We start from the raw sequence: 22,213 nt of genomic DNA on the forward strand, positions 1-22,213 counted from the left end.
GTGTGGCGTGACTCGGCCAACCAACCAAGATGGCCGCCATGGCTAAAAGTAGAACATAGGGGTAAAATGTAGATTTTGGCTTATAACTCTGAAACCAAAGCATTTAGAGCAAATCTAAGATGGGGTAAAATTGTTTTATCAAGTGAAAATCTATCTGCCCTGAAATTTTCAAATGAATCGGACAACCAGTTGTTGGGTTGCTGCCCCTGAATTGATAATTTTAAGGAAATTTTGCTGTTTTTGGTTATAACCTTGAATATTATTATAGGTTGCATTTCTGTAAATATTGACAATGCAATTTCCCATAGGAACTCCTTTTACAGCTAAAACTGTACCACTTTTACTATGAAGTTTTGAAAAAAATCTTATCCTAGAATTGAAAGTTCATATGCACCACAATTTTTTTCAAAGGTCAAAATATAGGGCTGTGCGGCATATTTTCAACGTTTATATGACCTGAACTTCTCAGAGTTTAAACTTACACTAATTTTCTTAACTACCCCTACCTCGAATGAAAGGTTACCACAGATTTCAATGTAAACAATATGCACGTGTTTATTTACTGGTAACATTCCCAAGTTCTGTCTCTGCGATATGGAACACAGAGAGCATAACTGGGAACCAGTATGTAAACAAAATTAATTTTCTATGAATATTCGTGTTTTGAGAAACAGCTGTATTTACAAAGTGCAACCTGTAGATAGAGATAAACTGTAAACAGCAATAATGTTCAGCTAAGTAAGATCTACAAATAAGTCAACATGACCAAAATGGTCAGTTGACCCCTGAAGGAGTTATTGCACTTTATAATCATTTTTTACCAATTTTTCGTAAATTTTTGTAATCTTTTACAAAAATCTTTTCCTCTAAAACTACTGGGCAAAACTTAACCAAACTTAGCCACAATAATTATTAGGACATATAATTTCAAAAATGTGTCGGGTGACCCGGCAAACCAACCAAGATGGCCACCATGACTATAAATAGGACTGGGGTAAAATGTAGGTTTTAGCTTATAACTTTGAAACCAAAGCATTTAGAGCAAATCTAACAAGGTGTTAAATTGTTTATCAAGTCAATATCTATCGGCCCTGAAATTTTCAGATGAATTTGACAACTGGTTGTTGTGTTGCTGCCCCCCAATTAGTAATTTTTAAGGAAATTTTGTCGTTTTTGGTTATTATCTTGAATACTATTATAGATAGAGATAAACTGTATACTGCAATAATGTTCAGCAAAGTAAGATCTACAAATAAGTCAAACATGACAAAAATGGTCAGTTGACCTCTTAAGGAGTTATTGCCCTTTATAGTCAATTTTTAACAATTTTCATTAGTTAATTGTTTTTACAAAATATTTTCCTCTGGAACTAAAGGGCCAACCAAGTTCATTATAGATAGTACATACCTGTCAACTGACCCGTATTCTGCGGGTGTGACCCGAGATTTTCACAATTCTGAGGGATCACCCGGAACACCCGCCGGGTCATTGAAATAACCCGGGAATTCCGAAAATGACCCGATTTCACCCGTATTTCTTAGCCTTGAGATCGATTTCATAAGTAATATTCCTCCGGCAAATTCGTAATTCTTCCATGAACAAGAAGTTCATCTAGCTATGTAAACTGTCAAATTAAGTGACCCATTAAGTGCATGGCTTCACCTGACAGCATTGGTGTCAACACACACTGTTAATTAACACCAATTACCTTAGCTTTAGGTCGTAAATAAATTGCACCATTGGTTTACAAACTGTACTAGAGTTACTTCCCCTTATTTTTCACCATTCAAAATTATTCCTTATATTTACGTCTAATGGGTGACAAAGATTAAATCATAAAAATATAAAATTCAAATAAATATTGAAAAATAACTTTTCATTATTTTTATACCTTTATACAATTTTTTTTAAAAAGTTGAAAATTATTTTTTACATTTATACTTTCTTTAACTGTATTACTATATTTTATCATAGTCTAATTTCCTTAATAAACCGAAAATATTATGGTTATAGGCTACATAGTGAATAGACTCAAACTTTTAAGAATTACATTAAATTCTAGTGTTTGTTGGTTGTAGTATTTTTTCTCAAAAAGTAAAGCACATAAGACTGAGTTACACAATTTATAAAAATCTTTAAAAGTGCAATGAAATAATATTTAATAAGATTTAAAATGACTTAACAAAGTGAACATGCATTGATGTTTTGGTATCTTTGATATACATTATAAGAAAATGTACCATAAATACTGAAATTCAGCTCGAAAAAGATCGTACGCGTTATGACCTGAGATTTGATTCTTAAATGCAGGTTATGACCTGCATTTTCATCGTCACAGGTTGACAGGTATGAGATAGACAAATTGTAAGTAGCAAGAATGTTCAGTATAGCAAGATCTCCAAACACATCACCATCACCAAAACACAATTTTGTCATGAATCCATCTGACTATCTGTTTTCTTTGTTTGATATGCATATAGACCGAGGTGAGCGACACAGGCTCTTTAGAGCCTCTAGTTGTTTTGCCCGGTCGTCCATAATTCGTATGGTGCAATTTTTGTAAAAATCAAGGTCAAAGGTTAAAATTGAACTTTCCTAAAGTTTACCAGAATTAAACAAAATGCCATTTTCTGTTACTTGTATGGATTTTTTTTCTAAAAATTATCTAGACCTGATAAATCAAATGGGCGTCAAGTTGGTTACCTATTCCCTATTCCCTATTCGTTACCTATTCCCTATTCCCTATTCGTTGCCTATTCGTTACCTATTCCCTATTCCCTATTCGTTACCTATTCGTTACCTATTCCCTATTCCCTATTCGTTACCTATTCGTTACCTATTCCCTATTCCCTATTCGTTGCCTATTCGTTACCTATTCCCTATTCCCTATTCGTTACCTATTCGTTACCTATTCCCTATTCCCTATTCGTTACCTATTCGTTACTTATTTGATTTTTAATATCCTTCCCCCTTTTTAATTATGGCATGGAATAGTTTAATATGGCTGCCGTTACCATGGAAACGGCACAATTGTGAAAAAATGAGCTTTTGGTTTTTGGTGAACTGTTTGGATATGCTTCAACTCAGAATCATCATATTTTAAAACAATGTAGGTGCCCACTATATACAGACTGGTGTTGGATGATTTTGGCGATCATTGGAACTACTATGTTGCCATGGAAACTACACCAAAATTTTCAAAATTCTCAAAATGCTCAAAATTTCATGAAACTTCACAGTAATGATGAGCAACATTGGAGTTGGAATTTCCAAAATAGGTCTTGTTACCATGGAAACAATGCAAAAAGGTCCAAAATTTCAAAAATAAGAATTTTCCGCAAACTGGATGAAACTTTACAGGAATGGTAACTGGCATAGACAGAGTTGGATTTTGAAGTTAGAATTTTCAAAATGGCCGCCGTAACCATGGAAACAGCAAATATATCAAAAATTCAAAATGTTCAAACTTAATGAAACTTTGCAAAAATGTTACTAGACATCTGTAGATGCTCTCTTTGACTTTGGAATTGTCAAAATGTCTGTCGCTCACCTGGTAATAGGGGGAAGGGGTGCCTTCCGTTATTGCTAGCAATTACAAATCTAGTTGTTAATAGTCTTACATATGGTAATAGTTCTGAATTGGTTGAGGTAAAATGATCTTTTTATGACCTATTTATATGTGTTTGTGCTCAACCGATCCTTTTACTTCATGTTCGATACGCATTTGTTCCTTACTTGTTTTTTATACGTTCTACCTTTTAACTGCTTTATGTCCGTATGTTTGAAGACTATAGTTCACTGTTCGGCCTTCAACAATGAGCATAGCCCAAACCGTGTAGTCACCTATAAAAGGCCCAGACATGACAACCTCATACAATTCAAACAACAAAACTGACGGCCGTATTTCATATACAAAAAGATAAACGGAAATATGTAACACAAAAACAAACGATAACTACTTAATTTCAGGCTCTTGTCTAGGGACAGGCACATACTTACATAATGTGGTAGAGTTAAACATGTAAGCAGGGTGTACATCGTTTCGGAGCATGCTATTACCTTGTTTAATTCGTTCCATCACTCGCTTATAATTCGCTTATAATACGTGTATCTTACGTTGCACCTTTTAAAACATGATTTTCAATTGTTTTGTTGTCTCTGGCGGAAGATTTGGGCTCTTAGAGGTGATATAACTCTATAAGTGCATTTGTATCCGTTCCAGCGGTCGGATAATACCCTGTTAAATATTCGTTACTATTTCGCTTTTAAAAAGTTTGTTGTACGTTGCACCTTTTAGAAAAGGATTTCCAATTGTGTTCATATCTCTGGTGGTAATAATGTGTTCTTATAGATGAAATACCCCTATAAGCGCATATGTACTCGTTCCAGCGATCGGTTAATACCCTGTTACCTATTCGTTACCTATTCGTTACCTATTCACTTATAGTACGTTTGTTGTACGTTGCACCTTTTAGAAAAGGATTTTCAATTAAATTCATATCTCTGATGGTAACAATGTGTTCTTAGAGATGAAATGACCCCATTACAGCGCATGTACCCGTTCCAGCGCTCAATAAATAACCTGTTACCTATTCGTTACTTATTCGCTTTTAATGCGCGGGGTATACGGTGCACCTTGAAATAAATCGTTTTTTAATTGTGTTCAGGTCTCTGGTGGTAAGAATGTGTTTTTAGAGATGAAATTACCCTATTAGCGCGCATGTACCCGTTCCAGCGCTCGGTTAATACCCTGTTACCTATTCGTTACCTATTCGTTACCTATTCGTTACCTATTCGCTTATAATACATTTTTTTATACGTTGCACCTGTTAGAAAAGGATTTTCAATTATGTCCAGGTCTCAGACGGTAACAATGTGTTTTTAGAGATGAAATGACCCCATAAGAGCGCATGTACCCGTTCCTGCGCTCGGTAAATAACCTGTTACCTATTCGTTACCTATTCGCTTTTAATGCGCGGGGTATACGCTGCAACTTGAAATAAATTGTTTTTTAATTGTGTTCATGTCTGGTGGTAACAATGTGTTCTTAGAGATGAAATGACCCCATTAGAGCGCATGTACCCGTTCCAGCGCTCGGTAAATAACCTGTTACCTATTCGTTACCTATTCGCTTTTAATGAGCGGGGTATACGGTGCACCTTGAAATAAATCGTTTTTTAATTGTGTTCAGGTCTCTGGTGGTAAGAATGTGTTCTTAGAGATGAAATGACCCTATTAGCGCGCATGTACCCGTTCCAGCGCTCGGTTAATACCCTGTTACCCATTCGTTACCTATTCGTTACCTATTCGCTTTTAATGCGCGGGGTATACGCTGCAACTTGAAATAAATCGTGTTTTAATTGTGTTCATGTCTCAGGTGGTAACAATGTGTTCTTAGAGATGAAATTACCCTATTAGCGCTCATGTACCCGTTCCAGTGCTCGGTAAATAATCTTGTTACCTATTCGTTACCTATTCGCTTTTAATGCGCAGGGTATACGCTGCAACTTGAAATAAATCGTGTTTTAATTGTGTTCATGTCTCAGGTGGTACCAATGTGTTCTTAGAGATGAAATGACCCCATTAGAGCGCATGTATCCGTTCCAGCGCTCGGTAAATAACCTGTTACCTATTCGTTACCTATTCGCTTTTAATGCGCGGGGTATACGGTGCACCTTGAAATAAATTGTTTTTTAATTGTGTTCATGTCTTGTGGTAACAATGTGTTCTTAGAGATGAAATGACCCTATTAGCGCGCATGTACCCGTTCCAGCGCTCGGTTAATACCCTGTTACCTATTCGTTACCTATTCGCTTATAATACATTTTTTTATACGTTTCACCTGTTAGAAAAGGATTTTCAATTATGTCCAGGTCTCAGACGGTAACAATGTGTTCTTAGAGATGAAATGACCCCATTAGAGCGCATGTACCCGTTCCAGCGCTCGGTAAATAACCTGTTACCTATTTGTTACCTATTCCCTTTTAATGCGCGGGGTATACGGTGCACCTTGAAATAAATCGTTTTTTTATTGTGTTCAGGTCTCTGGTGGTAAGAATGTGTTCTTAGAGATGAAATTACCCTATTAGCGCGCATGTACCCGTTCCAGCGCTCGGTTAATACCCTGTTACCTATTCGTTACCTATTCGTTACCTATTCGCTTATAATACATTTTTTTATACGTTTCACCTGTTAGAAAAGGATTTTCAATTATGTCCAGGTCTCAGATGGTAACAATGTGTTCTTAGAGATGAAATTACCCTATTAGCGCTCATGTACCTGTTCCAGCGCTCGGTTAATACCCTGTTACCTATTCGTTACCTATTCGCTTATAATACATTTTTTTATACGTTGCACCTGTTAGAAAAAGATTTTTAAATCAGTTCCTATCTCTGGTGGTAATAATGTGTTCTTTTAGATGAAATACCCCTATTAGCGCGTATGCACTCGTTCCAGCGCTCGGATAATACCCTGTTACTGATTCGTTCTCTATTCGCTTTTAATGCGCGGGTTATACGCTGCACCTTGAAATAAATCGTTTTTCAATTGTGCCCATGTCTCTGGTGGTAACAATGTGTTGTTAGAGATGAAATGACTCTATTAGCACGCATGTACCCGTTCCAGCGCTCGCTTTATACCCTGTTACCTATTCGTTACCTATTCACTTATAATACGTTTGTTGTACGTTGCACCTTTCAGAAAACGGATTTTCAATGGTGTCCGTGTCTCTGGTGGTAACAATGTGTTCTTAGAGATGAAATGATCCTATTAGCGCGTATGTACCCGTTCCAGCGCTCGATAAATACCCTGTTACCTATTCGTTACCTATTCACTTATAATACGTTTGTTGTACGTTGCACCTTTTAGAAAAGGATTTTTAATTCAGTTCATATCTCTGGTGGTAATAATGTGTTCTTTTAGATGAAATACCACTATTAGCGCGTATGTACTCGTTCCAGCGCTCAGTTAATACCCTGCTACTTATTCGTTCCTTATTTGCTTTTAATGCACGAGGTATACGTTGCACCTTGAAATAAATCGTTTTTTTAATTGTGTTCAGCTCTTTTGTGGTAACAATGTGTTCTTAGAGATGAAATTACCCTATTAGCGCGCTTGTAACCGTTCCAGCGCTCGGTAAATACCATGTTACCTATTCGTTACCTATTCACTTATAATACGTTTGTTGTACGTTGCACCTTTTAGAAAAGGATTTTTAATTCAGTTCATATCTCTGGTGGTAATAATATGTTCTTTTAGATGAAATACCCCTATTAGCGCGTATGTACTCGTTCCAGCGCTCAGTTAATACCCTGCTTCTTATTCGTTCCTTATTTGCTTTTAATGCACGAGGCATACGTTGCACCTTGAAATAAATCGTTTTTTAATTGTGTTCATGTCTCTGGTGGTAACAATGTGTTCTTAGAGATGAAATGACCCTATTAGAGCGCATGAACCCGTTCCAGCGCTCGTTTAATAACCTATTACCTATTCGTTACCTATTCGTTACCTATTCACTTATAATACGTTTTTGTATGTTGCACCTTTTAGAAAAGGATTTTTAATTGTCTCCATGTCTCTTGTGGTAACAATGTGTTCTTAGAGATGAAATGACCCTATTAGCGCGCATGTACCCGTTCCAGCGCTCGGTGAATACCCTGTTACCTATTCGTTACCTATTCGTTACCTATTCACTTATAATACTTTCGTTGTATGTTGCACCTTTTAGAAAAGGATTTTTAATTGTCTCCATGTCTCTGGTGGTAACAATGTGTTCTTAGAGATGAAATGACCCTATTAGCGTGCATGTACCCGTTCCAGCGCTCGATAAATACCCTGTTACCTATTCGTTACCTATTCACTTAACTTACGTTTGTTGTACGTTGCATCTTTTAGAAAAGGATTTTTAATTCATTTCATATCTCTGGTGGTAATAATGTGTTCTTTTAGATGAAATACCCCTATTAGCGCATATGTACTCGTTCCAGCGCTCAGTTAATACCCTGCTTCTTATTCGTTCCTTATTTGCTTTGAATGCACGAGGTATACGTTGCACCTTGAAATAAATCGTTTTTTAATTGTGTTCATGTCTCTGGTGGAACGGGTACATGAGCGCTAATAGGGTAATTTCATCTCTAAGAACACATTGTTACCACCTGAGACATGGATATAATTGAAAATCCTTTTCTAACAGTTGAAACGTATAAAAAAATGTATTATATGCGAATAGGTAACGAATAGGTAACGAATAGGTAACAGGGTATTAACCGAGCGCTGGAACGGGTACATGCGCGCTAATAGGGTAATTTCATCTCTAAGAACACATTCTTACCACCAGAGACCTGAACACAATTAAAAAACGATTTATTTCAAGGTGCACCGTATACCCCGCGCATTAAAAGCGAATATGTAACGAATAGGTAACAGGTTATTTACCGAGCGCTGGAACGGGTACATGCGCTCTAATGGGGTCATTTCATCTCTAAGAACACATTGTTACCGTCTGAGACCTGGACATAATTGAAAATCCTTTTCTAACAGGTGAAACGTATAAAAAATGTATTATAAGCGAATAGGTAACGAATAGGTAACAGGGTATTAACCGAGCGCTGGAACGGGTACATGCGCGCTAATAGGGTAATTTCATCTCTAAGAACACATTGTTACCATCAGACATGAACACAATTAAAAAACAATTTATTTCAAGGTGCACCGTATACCCCGCGCATTAAAAGCGAATAGGTAACGGATAGGTAACAGGTTATTTACCGAGCGCTGGAACGGGTACATGCGCTCTAATGGGGCGATTTCATCTCTAAGAACACATTGTTACCACCTGAGACATGAACACAATTAAAACACGATTTATTTCAAGTTGCAGCGTATACCCTGCGCATTAAAAGCGAATAGGTAACGAATAGGTAACAAGATTATTTACCGAGCACTGGAACGGGTACATGCGCTCTAATGGGGTCATTTCATCTCTAAGAACACATTGTTACCACCTGAGACATGAACACAATTAAAACACGATTTATTTCAAGTTGCAGCGTATACCCCGCGCATTAAAAGCGAATAGGTAACGAATAGGTAACGAATGGGTAACAGGGTATTAACCGAGCGCTGGAACGGGTACATGCGCGCTAATAGGGTCATTTCATCTCTAAGAACACATTCTTACCACCCGGGACCTGAACACAATTAAAAAACGATTTATTTCAAGGTGCACCGTATACCCCACTCATTAAAAGCGAATAGGTAACGAATAGGTAACAGGTTATTTACCGAGCGCTGGAACGGGTACATGCGCTCTAATGGGGTCATTTCATCTCTAAGAACACATTGTTACCACCAGACATGAACACAATTAAAACACGATTTATTTCAAGTTGCAGCGTATACCCCGCGCATTAAAAGCGAATAGGTAACGAATAGGTAACAGGTTATTTACCGAGCGCAGGAACGGGTACATGCGCTCTAATGGGGTCATTTCATCTCTAAGAACACATTGTTACCGTTTGAAACCTGGACATAATTGAAAATCCTTGTCTAACAGGTGAAACGTATAAAAAAATGTATTATAAGCGAATAGGTAACGAATAGGTAACGAACCGGTAACAGGGTATTAACCGAGCGCTGGAACGGGTACATGCGCGCTAATAGGGTAATTTCATCTCTAAGAACACATTGTTACCACCAGACATGAACACAATTAAAAAACGATTTATTTCAAGGTGCACCGTATACCCCGCGCATTAAAAGGGAATAGGTAACGAATAGGTAACAGGTTATTTACCGAGCGCTGGAACGGGTACATGCGCTCTAATGGGGTGATTTCATCTCTAAGAACACATTGTTACCGTCTGAGACCTGGATATAATTGAAAATCCTTTTCTAAGAGGTGAAACGTATAAAAAAATGTATTATAAGCGAATAGGTAACGAATAGGTAACGAACCGGTAACAGGGTATTAACCGAGCGCTGGAACGGGTACATGCGCGCTAATAGGGTAATTTCATCTCTAAGAACACATTCTTACCACCAGAGACCTAAACACAATTAAAAAACGATTTATTTCAAGGTGCACCGTATACCCCGCGCATTAAAAGCGAATAGGTAACGAATAGGTAACAGGTTATTTACCGAGCGCTGGAACGGGTACATGCGCTCTAATGGGGTCATTTCATCTTTAAGAACACATTGTTACCACCAGACATGAACACAATTAAAACACGATTTATTTCAAGGTGCAGCGTATACCCCGCGCATTAAAAGCGAATATGTAACGAATAGGTAACAGGTTATTTACCGAGCGCTGGAACGGGTACATGCGCTCTAATGGGGTCATTTCATCTCTAAGAACACATTGTTACCACCTGAGACATGGACATAATTGAAAATCCTTTTCTAACAGGTGAAACGTATAAAAAAATGTATTATAAGCGAATAGGTAACGAATAGGTAACGAATAGGTAACAGGGTATTAACCGAGCGCTGGAACGGGTACATGCGCGCTAATAGGGTCATTTCATCTCTAAGAACACATTCTTACCACCAGAGACCTGAACACAATTAAAAAACGATTTATTTCAAGGTGCAGCGTATACCCCGCGCATTAAAAGCGAATAGGTAACGAATAGGTAACAGGTTATTTACCGAGCGCTGGAACGGGTACATGCGCTCTAATGGGGTCATTTCATCTCTAAGAACACATTGTTACCACCTGAGACATGAACACAATTAAAACACGATTTATTTCAAGTTGCAGCGTATACCCCGCGCATTAAAAGCGAATAGGTAACGAATAGGTAACAAGATTATTTACCGAGCACTGGAACGGGTACATGAGCGCTAATAGGGCAATTTCATCTCTAAGAACACATTGTTACCACCTGAGACATGGACATAATTGAAAATCCTTTTCTAACAGGTGAAACGTATAAAAAAATGTATTATAAGCAAATAGGTAACGAATAGGTAACGAATGGATAACAGGGTATTAACCGAGCGCTGGAACGGGTACATGCGCGCTAATAGGGTCATTTCATCTCTAAGAACACATTCTTACCACCAGAGACCTGAACACAATCAAAAAACGATTTATTTCAAGGTGCACCGTATACCCCGAGCGTTAAAAGGGAATAGGTAACGAATAGGTAACAGGTTATTTACTGAGCGCTGGAACGGGTACATGCGCTCTAATGGGGTCATTTCATCTCTAAGAACACATTGTTACCGTCTGAGACCTGGACATAATTGAAAATCCTTTTTTAACAGGTGAAACGTATAAAAAAATGTATTATAAGCGAATAGGTAACGAATAGGTAACAGGGTATTAACCGAGCGCTGGAACGGGTACATGCGCGCTAATAGGGTAATTTCATCTCTAAGAACACATTCTTACCACCAGAGACCTGAACACAATTAAAAAACGATTTATTTCAAGGTGCACCGTATACCCCGCGCATTAAAAGCGAATAAGTAACGAATAGGTAACAGGTTATTTACCGAGCGCAGGAACGGGTACATGCGCTGTAATGGGGTCATTTCATCTCTAAGAACACATTGTTACCATCAGAGATATGAATTTAATTGAAAATCCTTTTCTAAAAGGTGCAACGTACAACAAACGTACTATAAGTGAATAGGTAACGAATAGGTAACGAATAGGTAACAGGGTATTAACCGATCGCTGGAACGAGTACATATGCGCTTATAGGGGTATTTCATCTATAAGAACACATTATTACCACCAGAGATATGAACACAATTGGAAATCCTTTTCTAAAAGGTGCAACGTACAACAAATTTTTTAAAAGCGAATTAGTAACGAATATTTAACAGGGTATTATCCGACCGCTGGAACGGATACAAATGCACTTATAGAGTTATATCACCTCTAAGAGCCCAAATCTTCCACCAGAGACAACAAAACAATTGAAAATCATGTTTTAAAAGGTGCAACGTAAGATACACGTATTATAAGCGAATTATAAGCGAGTGATGGAACGAATTAAACAAGGTAATAGCATGCTCCGAAACGATGTACACCCTGCTTACATGTTTAACTCTACCACATTATGTAAGTATGTGCCTGTCCCTAGACAAGAGCCTGAAATTAAGTAGTTATCGTTTGTTTTTGTGTTACATATTTCCGTTTATTTTTTTGTATATGAAATACGGCCGTCAGTTTTGTTGTTTGAATTGTATGAGGTTGTCATGTCTGGGCCTTTTATAGGTGACTACACGGTTTGGGCTATGCTCATTGTTGAAGGCCGTACAGTGAACTATAGTTGATAATTTCTGTGTCATTTTGGTCTAATGTGGAGTGTTGTCTCATTGGTAATCATACCACATCTTCGTTTTTACGCAAGCGCTAACACGGTGATTTCATCCCGTCGAACCAAGATCCATCTTCAAACATACGGACATAAAGCAGTTAAAAGGTAGAACGTATAAAAAACAAGTAAGGAACAAATGCGTATCGAACATGAAGTAAAAGGATCGGTTGAGCACAAACACATATAAATAGGTCATAAAAAGATCATTTTACCTCAACCAATTCAGAACTATTACCATATGTAAGACTATTAACAACTAGATTTGTAATTGCTAGCAATAACGGAAGGCACCCCTTCCCCCTATTACCAGGTGAGCGACAGCCATTTTGACAATTCCAAAGTTAAAGAGAGCATCTACAGATGTCTAGTAACATTTTTGCAAAGTTTCATTAAGTTTGAACATTTTGAATTTTTGATATTTTTGCTGTTTCCATGGTTACGGCGGCCATTTTGAAAATTCTAACTTCAAAATCCAACTCTGCCTATGCCAGTTACCATTCCTGTAAAGTTTCATCCAGTTTGCGGAAAATTCTTATTTTTGAAATTTTTGACCTTTTTGCATTGTTTCCATGGTAACAAGACCTATTTTGGAAATTCCAACTCCAATGTTGCTCATCATTACTGTGAAGTTTCATGAAATTTTGAGCATTTTGAGAATTTTGAAAATTTTGGTGTAGTTTCCATGGCAACATAGTAGTTCCAATGATCGCCAAAATCATCCAACACCTGTATATAGTGGGCACCTACATTGTTTTAAAATATGATGATTCTGAGTTGAAGCATATCCAAACAGTTCACCAAAAACCAAAAGCTCATTTTTTTCACAATTGTGCCGTTTCCATGGTAACGGCAGCCATATTAAACTATTCCATGCCATAATTAAAAAGGGGGAAGGATATTAAAAATCAAATAAGTAACGAATAGGTAACGAATAGGGAATAGGGAATAGGTAACGAATAGGTAACGAATAGGGAATAGGGAATAGGTAACGAATAGGCAACGAATAGGGAATAGGGAATAGGTAACGAATAGGTAACGAATAGGGAATAGGGAATAGGTAACGAATAGGCAACGAATAGGGAATAGGGAATAGGTAACGAATAGGGAATAGGGAATAGGTAACCAACTTGACGCCCATATAAATCAAATTACCATAATTCCAAATCAAATTCAAATCAAGTGTTGATTGAGTTTTATTCACAGAAAAAAAACTTTCAAAAATCATAAAATTGCAAAAAAATCTAAATATTTTCTGAAGTTTGAATATTTATATGTCAAAAAAAGGATAACTGTATCCTTTATACGGGTGCCACATGTGGAGCAGGATCTGCTTACCCTTCCGGAGCACCTGAGATCACAGTCACCTTGTTTTTGGTGGGGTTCGTGTTGTTTATTCTTTAGTTTTCTATGTTGTGTCATGTGTACTATTGTTTGTCTGTTTGTCCCTTTCATTTTTAGCCATGCCGTTGTCAGTTTATTTTCGATTTATGAGTTTGACTTTCCCTCTGGTATCTTTCGTCCCTCTTTTATAGGCTGAGGGAATTTTTTCATCATTTTAAAGCGGCAACTTATATGATATAGGTCTAAATTTAGCCTTCTAATGAAGCGTTTGCAGTTGTCCTAAAATACACCATCTGCAAATGTGGATCTTTTTGCTTCTTTTTTTTTGGCAAGATATTATTGCCAATATCGGCAGATAATTATCAACCATATTTGAAAACAAGGTATTGGAAGAACTTTAATGGAAAAAAGGTGTATTTTGGAAAAAAAAGTTTTCCGATGTTGAAAGACATGAATCGAAGTTAATTATCCTTCAATGTTCGAACGAAAACTATTTGTACCATCTGCTTTTCAATATCAGATCTTGCAAATTCCTTTTAATATTAAACCATTATCATATACTTTATTAGTTGATTGATTAGATATGACTGAAACTTAATAATTCAAATTAATTAAGATTGATTACCCTTCCTGAGCAACGGTTATCACCATACTGGTTTTTGTAGTGTTTTCAAATTTCGGTAGAGTATTTTAAGAAGATTTATTTGTATGTCATACTTTTTCGACTTTTTCATGCTGTCATTTGTTTTTCTTTGATTGACAATTCAGTCTCGTTTGAAATCTCGTTCTTGAATTATTTCCAAAAATATGTGATACAAGGGGAAAATATTAATGAATTTAAAAAATGTTATAATCAAACTTAACTCTGTGAAAAAATGGTGTATTTACAGTACTCCCGTCTAGGTAGTCTTTGAGTAATCCATTTTTCAAATTTTATTACCAATCAAGTCTGTCTTTTTAGCCAACATTTTGAGAAAATGGGTGAGAGATACAAAAAATGATTTAACAAGAATCATGTACATCCTATATCCCTCATTTTTTTTTCAAATTTCTTAGATATGTATTTTTTCAATCATTTACAACAAAGAAGTTGAAAAAATATGCATTATTTTAATATTAAAAAAAAAATTGACAAGACAAGACAAGACAAGACAATTTATTACAACTTAGGCACACGTATGGTGCTACAAGACGATAACAATTATACATTAAAAATTACATACATACTTATACATTTACAAGAAAGTCACAAATAGATTAATAATTGATATACAATAAAACTGAAATATATTTGGTTGATTTGTTTGCAAAATTCTTAATTGCAACGTGGTTTGAAATTATTGTAACATGCTATGAATTATGAAAATATTTTTGTCAATATGTCTTAGAAACATGCACACTTTTGTTAGCACTGGCACATTACAGTGTGATCATAGACCAATAAATTTCAATTGGGAAGGATTTTTTTATGTAATATGTAGGTATATACCTTTCTCTTAAAGACATAATTTGTTTATTGGAACATACAAAAAAATAATGATATTCGTCACCAATGGTATTTGAATCGCACTTGACAACATATACGATTTTCTCTTGGTGTATTTTTCCACCGACCAACTTCTATAGGGATTTTGATGTTTGAACATCTAAATTTACTGTAGATGTATCGATCTGCCACATTAAGATTGAGTAAATATGGCTCTAAACAAGACATTGTTTTGTATGAAGCATAAAACACACCTCTAGATGAGTTTGTCATATCAGCAGATATAGGCTCTGTCCGAATTGGTCAACCAATCTCTGTTTTATTTCTTTTTTAATATCCGAACTTTTGATATCACCCTGTGCATTCCAGACAAAAGAAAATCCTGTATCATCTAAAATTTGTTTCAAGGAAGATAACCATTTAAGGTTCATCATAACCTTTTGGCTAAAATGGCCGTATTTACACCCCAAATTTTACTCTGAGTACAGACTAACCTATACACCTGCAACAGTTTTAAGGGATGGCAGGAACTAGATATATAAATTTTAAATGCATTTTATGTTTCAGAAAATTATAAACTTTTCTAGATTTTGCTATCCATTTTTTTTCGTTCCTGCAGAAGGTGCAAAAATTAACTAAGTAGTAAAAACGATTGAGAAGCTCCCCTCATATAATCAATGTTGTGAGTAGTATTGATTTAAATGGACAATAGATGGACAATAGACACCTGTAAACAATAGGTTATTTAACAGGTTTAAACTGTGTAACTGAGTGGACCGTATCAAATGAAACTCGGGTGTTTGTTTATTTTGCTATCTTCTGCAGACTGGAAAAAAATGAACATCAAAATCCAGGTAACTTTTTAATTTTCTGAAACGTAGACTTCATATAACTTTTATATATCTAGTTCCTGCCATGCCTTAAAACTTTCCTGGATGTACCAGTTTGTCTGTACTCATAGTAATTTTGGAGGTGTAAACACGGCCATATTTTTCAATTCCTTATGATGAACCTTAAATGAGTATTGGCCTGAGCTATGTAAGTTATACATTAACTGATACAAGATCCCAGATAATTTGTTACCACTGCTTTGCACTAGCCTTGACCAAAAACATAGTAATTTAGTTTTGATATTAATTTTTAATGGAAATCTGCCAGTTTCCCCATAGACCATATAGTTTGGTGTTGTTGATCTAACATTCAGGACTCTTTTTAGGAAACTCAAGTGCACCTTTTCAATCATGTCAACATTTTCATGACCCCAGATTTCCGACCCATAAAGTAAAATTGGAGCGACCATACAATCAAATAGTCGAAACTGCAGATCTGAAGGGATGTTTACATTCTTAACTTATAGTTTAATGCATACAGTGCTTTTTGTGATTGTTCAACAAGTTTTTTCTTTGATAAATTAAAATTACTATTGTATCTTATTAATAATCCCAGGTAGTTATAACTGTCGGTGAGCTGTAACTCCTCGCCCCTTAGCATGAATCTCATATTTCTTTTACGCTTCGCCTTCTCAAACACCATTACTTTTGTCTTATCAATGTTTACATTTAATTTCCAGTCAGTACAGTATTCATCAAACTTGTTTAACATTATTTGTAAATCGTTAGCTGATTCTGCCAATAATATTGTATCATCAGCATATAATAACAAGAAAATTCGATTATAAATGCCTAGTTCATTTAGACAGTATTCATTTACCTTTTCTAAACCTGTTATATCATGCTGAATAAAGTAGCTTTCAAGATCATTAAGGAAAAGAGAAAAAAGAAAGGGTGATAAGTTTTCACCTTGCCTAACTCCAACTTCGCACGGAAAGAAATTTGAACAACTCGAGTTATGTCTTACACATGATTTGACATTAGAATAGATGTTATAAATAGACTTAAATATTTTGCCGGTTATGTTACTAGAAATAAGCTTTTGCCACAGTCCTACCCTCCATACAGTATCAAAGGCTTTCTTGAAATCTACAAATGTACAGAATAAACGTTTTCCAGAGAGTAAATAAAGTTGAATCAAACAGTATAAACTAAATATATTATCAAGTGTGGAGTACCCTTTCCTAAATCCCGCTTGGCATTTTGAGAGTAATTCTACTTCTTGGGCAAACTTGTCTAGTCTGTTATTTAGTATAGCTGTAAATACTTTACCTAAACATGATACCAGTGTAATACCTCGATACGAGTCTGGATCGTTAAGAGCTCCCTTATTCTTATAAATGGAATTAATTATTCCCATTGACCAGATTTCGGGTATAATCTCTGTGTCGAATTTTACATAAAGAGGTAAACATACAGACATGGAATTTTTAATAAACTCGTTTCTTATTCCATCATATCCAGCGGCTTTGTTATTTTTTTATTTTTTAATGACTTTGATAATTTCTTCCTCGGTAATAGGCCCATTTAAAAGAGGTATGGCCAATTTATCGATGATTTTTTTCACAGAAGGGCCTATTTCAAAAAGTGCCGAAAGAATAAAATTTACTATAAAAACAAAAAATAAAAATGCTTTTTGATCAATATCTCGATTTACATATATTATGACATGTGTGATCAAAAGTTAATTTGACCCTAAAAAAGGATGAAAGTCCAATATGCGGATTTTCAGGTGTTTTTAGGTGAGAAAAACATGGAATCCCCTAAGAAGGACATTTCAAACCATAAAAAAGTTATACTTTTTATGACTGTTGTTATTCATACAACTTGTTCACTTAAAAATGAAATTGGTTTAGAGTGTCCTTATTACATAAAAAAACAACTTTTTAAAGAAAAAATTGTAACATCGATAAATTGTACCGATATAGATTCTTAATAAGAGAGATATGTATAAGCATCGCCGTAGCTCCATTAGTAGAGCACAGAGCCACTAATAAATGATGGTTTTAAAGAAAGGGTTCGAATCTCGCTCAGAATATTTGCATTTTTTGTATTGTTATATTAAATTTTAATGTTTCTATCATATTTTTTCGGATGTTTGCTTAGTTCATAGAGTCATTCTGGTTCATTTTGACTATATAGTTTACTAGTTTATCATTTTACATGTATCAAAGAAAAAAACTAATGTATTGCTTATTGTGTGCATTCCTAGACTATCCATACTCTTGACTTACTTTCTATTAATGTGGTTACATTTATTACATATATCCAAGGACCAACTGCCGTCAAACTGATAACCAATAACACGAGAATTAATTCTATAGCAATGAAAACTACATGTTGCGGGGGTTATATACACATAACTTAAAATAAGGCCATTGTATACAAGTTTCAAAACAACACAAACTATTTTTCGAAACCTTTTTTGAACATGGTATCATATGTAACAAATGCAGTCAACAACAACTTTGTCGCCAATTCACAAACTGTTTAGATACTAGTTCTGAAATGTTTACCACCGTCCCTACACCGGTACTTCAGTCATCAGAAAATAAAACAACACAACAGAACAATCAATTACACTACAAATCGTGATTGTAGGTAAAACAACAAGAAGCTGTTGCACCTGTATCACAACGAAGGTCCGATTTGTTAAAATGACAGAAAAGGCAATATAACATGTGTCAGTAACACAGGGTGATCTATGACTTACTGACGGTACTAAAGATGTTCTCGGGTTAAAATATAAACATGTAGTATCTTATCTTATAGACGATAAAACCTTACAAGACCAGGAAAAGTACAGATATACATATATTTAGAATGAGACAATCAAGATTTGAATTTGATCCGTGTTATTTGGCTCCTTGGCATGTTACGTGGTATGGCACCTTGCATAAAGGATGTTAATAATAAAATAAAATCAATATTAAAAATCAATAGTCTTGGCCTTGTTTATGTAGGAATACCTGTATGAAAATAGATGACGTGACGTATTATCATGTACTATAATTAACATCTATCGGGCTATTTAAAGCATGATTTACCTATCTAATCGAATGAAACAAATCGCCGGCAAATTGGCCATGGCTCTTTCGTCAAACTCATTTAACTCTAGGTTAGGTAATTGAAACTCTTCCTCCTCATTTGCCACACTTTCGTTAAGCTTCTTAAAATGCGCATACATTACTTCTAGTGAAATTGGACTTTCCGTTTTTTTGTTTCGGAGAGAATCTATTTAAAACTTTCCAAAATTCTTTCGGGTTATTTGTTGATATATTACGAAGCTCTTTTTCTGTCTTCAACTGATAGTTTTGAAAACATTTGTTTATTTCTTTTTTGTATTCCTTACTTGCTCTTTTCAGTGAATTCTTATTATTTTTACAGCATGGTAAATTTGACGCAAATAGCATATAAATATGATCAAACTTTCTAATATTAATACCTACCTACAGTTTGTTTTTTTTTAATTTAAATTTATTCAGATTGGTCCACTTCATCTTTATTAAAAGTATGAAAAAAAGTTTAATTGTGGAATTATGATTTTTTTTCACGATATACATAACATATTGTACGTTTCAAAGGGGGTATTCTGTTTTACCTCTGTCTGTCTGTCTGTCTGTCTGTCTGTCTTGTCCCGTGAATATTTTTAGTCACATTTTTCTCAGGAACTACAATACAAGGATTTCTGAAATTTGGTTTCAAGGTTTATATAAGTCTGCTATACCGTGTGATGCGTTTTCAGATTCATCACTCGACAGCTTCCTGTTTACCGAAAACTTTAATTATTTTACACATGATAACCAAGTTGAAAATTTTCGTCACGTTTTTCTCAGGAACTACTATACAAGGATTTCTGAAATTTGGTTTCAGGATTTGTGTGATGCGTTTTTAGATTCATCACTCAACAACTTCCTGTTTACCGAACACTTGCATATTTTTACACTATTAAAATTATCCAATTGCGGCAGGGGTATCATCAGTGAGCAGTAGCTCGCAGTTTCACTTGTTATTCATGAACTCATATATCACTTATTATTGTCGTCAGATTTTCGAACTATTAGAAACCCAAGAGGAAAAAATAAACAAATAAAGTGGAAAAAATCACCAAAAGTCGCTGTCAGATCAATAAATAAGGGCTCAATACATAATAAATATCCACAAACATAATTTAATTTTAGATGACATAAAACCAATTTAAAAACTGGATAAATAAAGGCAGCAGTAGTATATCGCTGTTAACAAGTCACAACTTGATTTAAAGAAAACGAACCGGGGTTACAAACTAACATCGAGGGAAACAACTGCATAGATCTGTTAGAATAAAATAACTTCATTTTAACCATATTTATACTCAATATACATGTACTATCTCTGGAATTATATGTCAAAGTCTACTGCTTAATAGATGACCTAATAAAATAATGCTTTTTTTTTTTTTTTATCTAAATGCCTCTAAATATAATGTGGCACATCTACATTGAAATTTTAATGCAAATTCATGGCCATTTAAATTTAAAATAAAAGTGGTTCAAACGCATTTGAATTTTTTCTATTTATTCTATTAAGCAACTCAAAATCAAAACTGCTTTGTTTTGTAAGAAGTGTTCTACTTTTACAAAAGGTAATTGATGCTGATTGGTAGATTTTTGTTGTGATCCCTACACAGTACTTTCGTCCTTGATACTTATAGATATAACTAATGTATTGTTGATGGAGATTGCCAGTTTTCCTGCCGATGGTCGGTGGTTCCTAGAGCACTTCGTAGGCCAAAACCAATAAAAACTGATTGCCGCGGAATACTTTAGTAGCAAAAAGTACTGAACTGAAAATGTTATTGCGAATTGCTAGAATTTCCATCTAAAAAATTAATGTAAGTAAATCTAATTGCAAAAGTCTCAATTTATTTACAAGAATTTCGTAGTTTGATAGGATTTAATACCTTTACTAGACATAAAGAACATTTCAATGGTTAGCTTATGATAATTTCCACTTCCTAGTAAGTCACTGCAAGATGTAGAAAAGCAACCAAGAAAACATATGAATATTCAAAATTATTCAAATATCAAAGTTGCACTCCAAACCTTTACCCTGAAAGCATGAATGACCTGTGTATTCTGTTCTTTAACATTTTTGCACTTTTAAGATTTGTGTTTTTTTTATCAACCTAAAACGACTACATACAAATTGTTTCAACAAACAATAGCTAAAAAGCTATCTTTTTGCAGATGGTGTTTTTTTGGGCAACTGCATGGTTGTTATACTTGGCTGTTAAATTAACAAGAAGCGTAATTGCAGTAATCTAATTGGGACAAACACTTCCTGAGCTCTAAATAACGTATGTTATTTGGTTTTATGGTGATTAAATTATGGTTGAATCACAGGTACAAATTTTGGTTTCATACATTTTTGTCATTTTCAATGGAATTTCTGGAAAACGGCGCTATTTATTAAAAATCCGACATTAATTTTCCAAAGTGCTTGTGATAAGTTACTATTAATATCTTGTCTAACAGATTTTTCTATGTCAACATAAAATAGTTTTATCCAGAAGACAGAATATGCAAAAATGCTGACATCTTGAAAAATTAGAAGTTGTCAGTCCTTGACCTTTCGTTAGGATTTGACGGAAACTGCACCGTACGAATTTTTGACGGCCGGGCCAAAACTATAGTACAGATGTTGTACTTTCGAATGGTATATGATTTAGCCGTGGCTGCTTTAAAACTAGAATTTTATGGTTAATGTCACTCGTCTTTGATGTCGCATAGAAAATTAAATCCTGGAAAATTGAACCTGGGTTTAAAATGCAATATGGAAATTGTACCTTTGATCAATTTTCCATAGCAGGAAAGTTAAACCCCCTGTAATGAATGTCAAATAGTTAGTGTGTTGAACCTTGAGTAGCTATAACAAGTTGAAAATCTGAGGTCCCTATGGGGAGGGGCTCAGTTTACTATGATAAAGGGTTAAATTCTCAAATACGTGAATTTTTAAAATGTTCTCTAACATGTTCTTTTCCTACCAAGTACTCATTAATTTATTGACGCAACGTCAGATATTGCATATATGAGTTTTGAACAGCGGTATACTACTGTTGCCTTTATTGCTACCATTTAGTGTAACAGAAAAATAACGTTAAATTAGAAACGTGCACT

Source organism: Mytilus galloprovincialis, chromosome 3, assembly GCF_965363235.1.
Source record: "Mytilus galloprovincialis chromosome 3, xbMytGall1.hap1.1, whole genome shotgun sequence".
Classification (NCBI taxonomy): domain Eukaryota; kingdom Metazoa; phylum Mollusca; class Bivalvia; order Mytilida; family Mytilidae; genus Mytilus; species Mytilus galloprovincialis.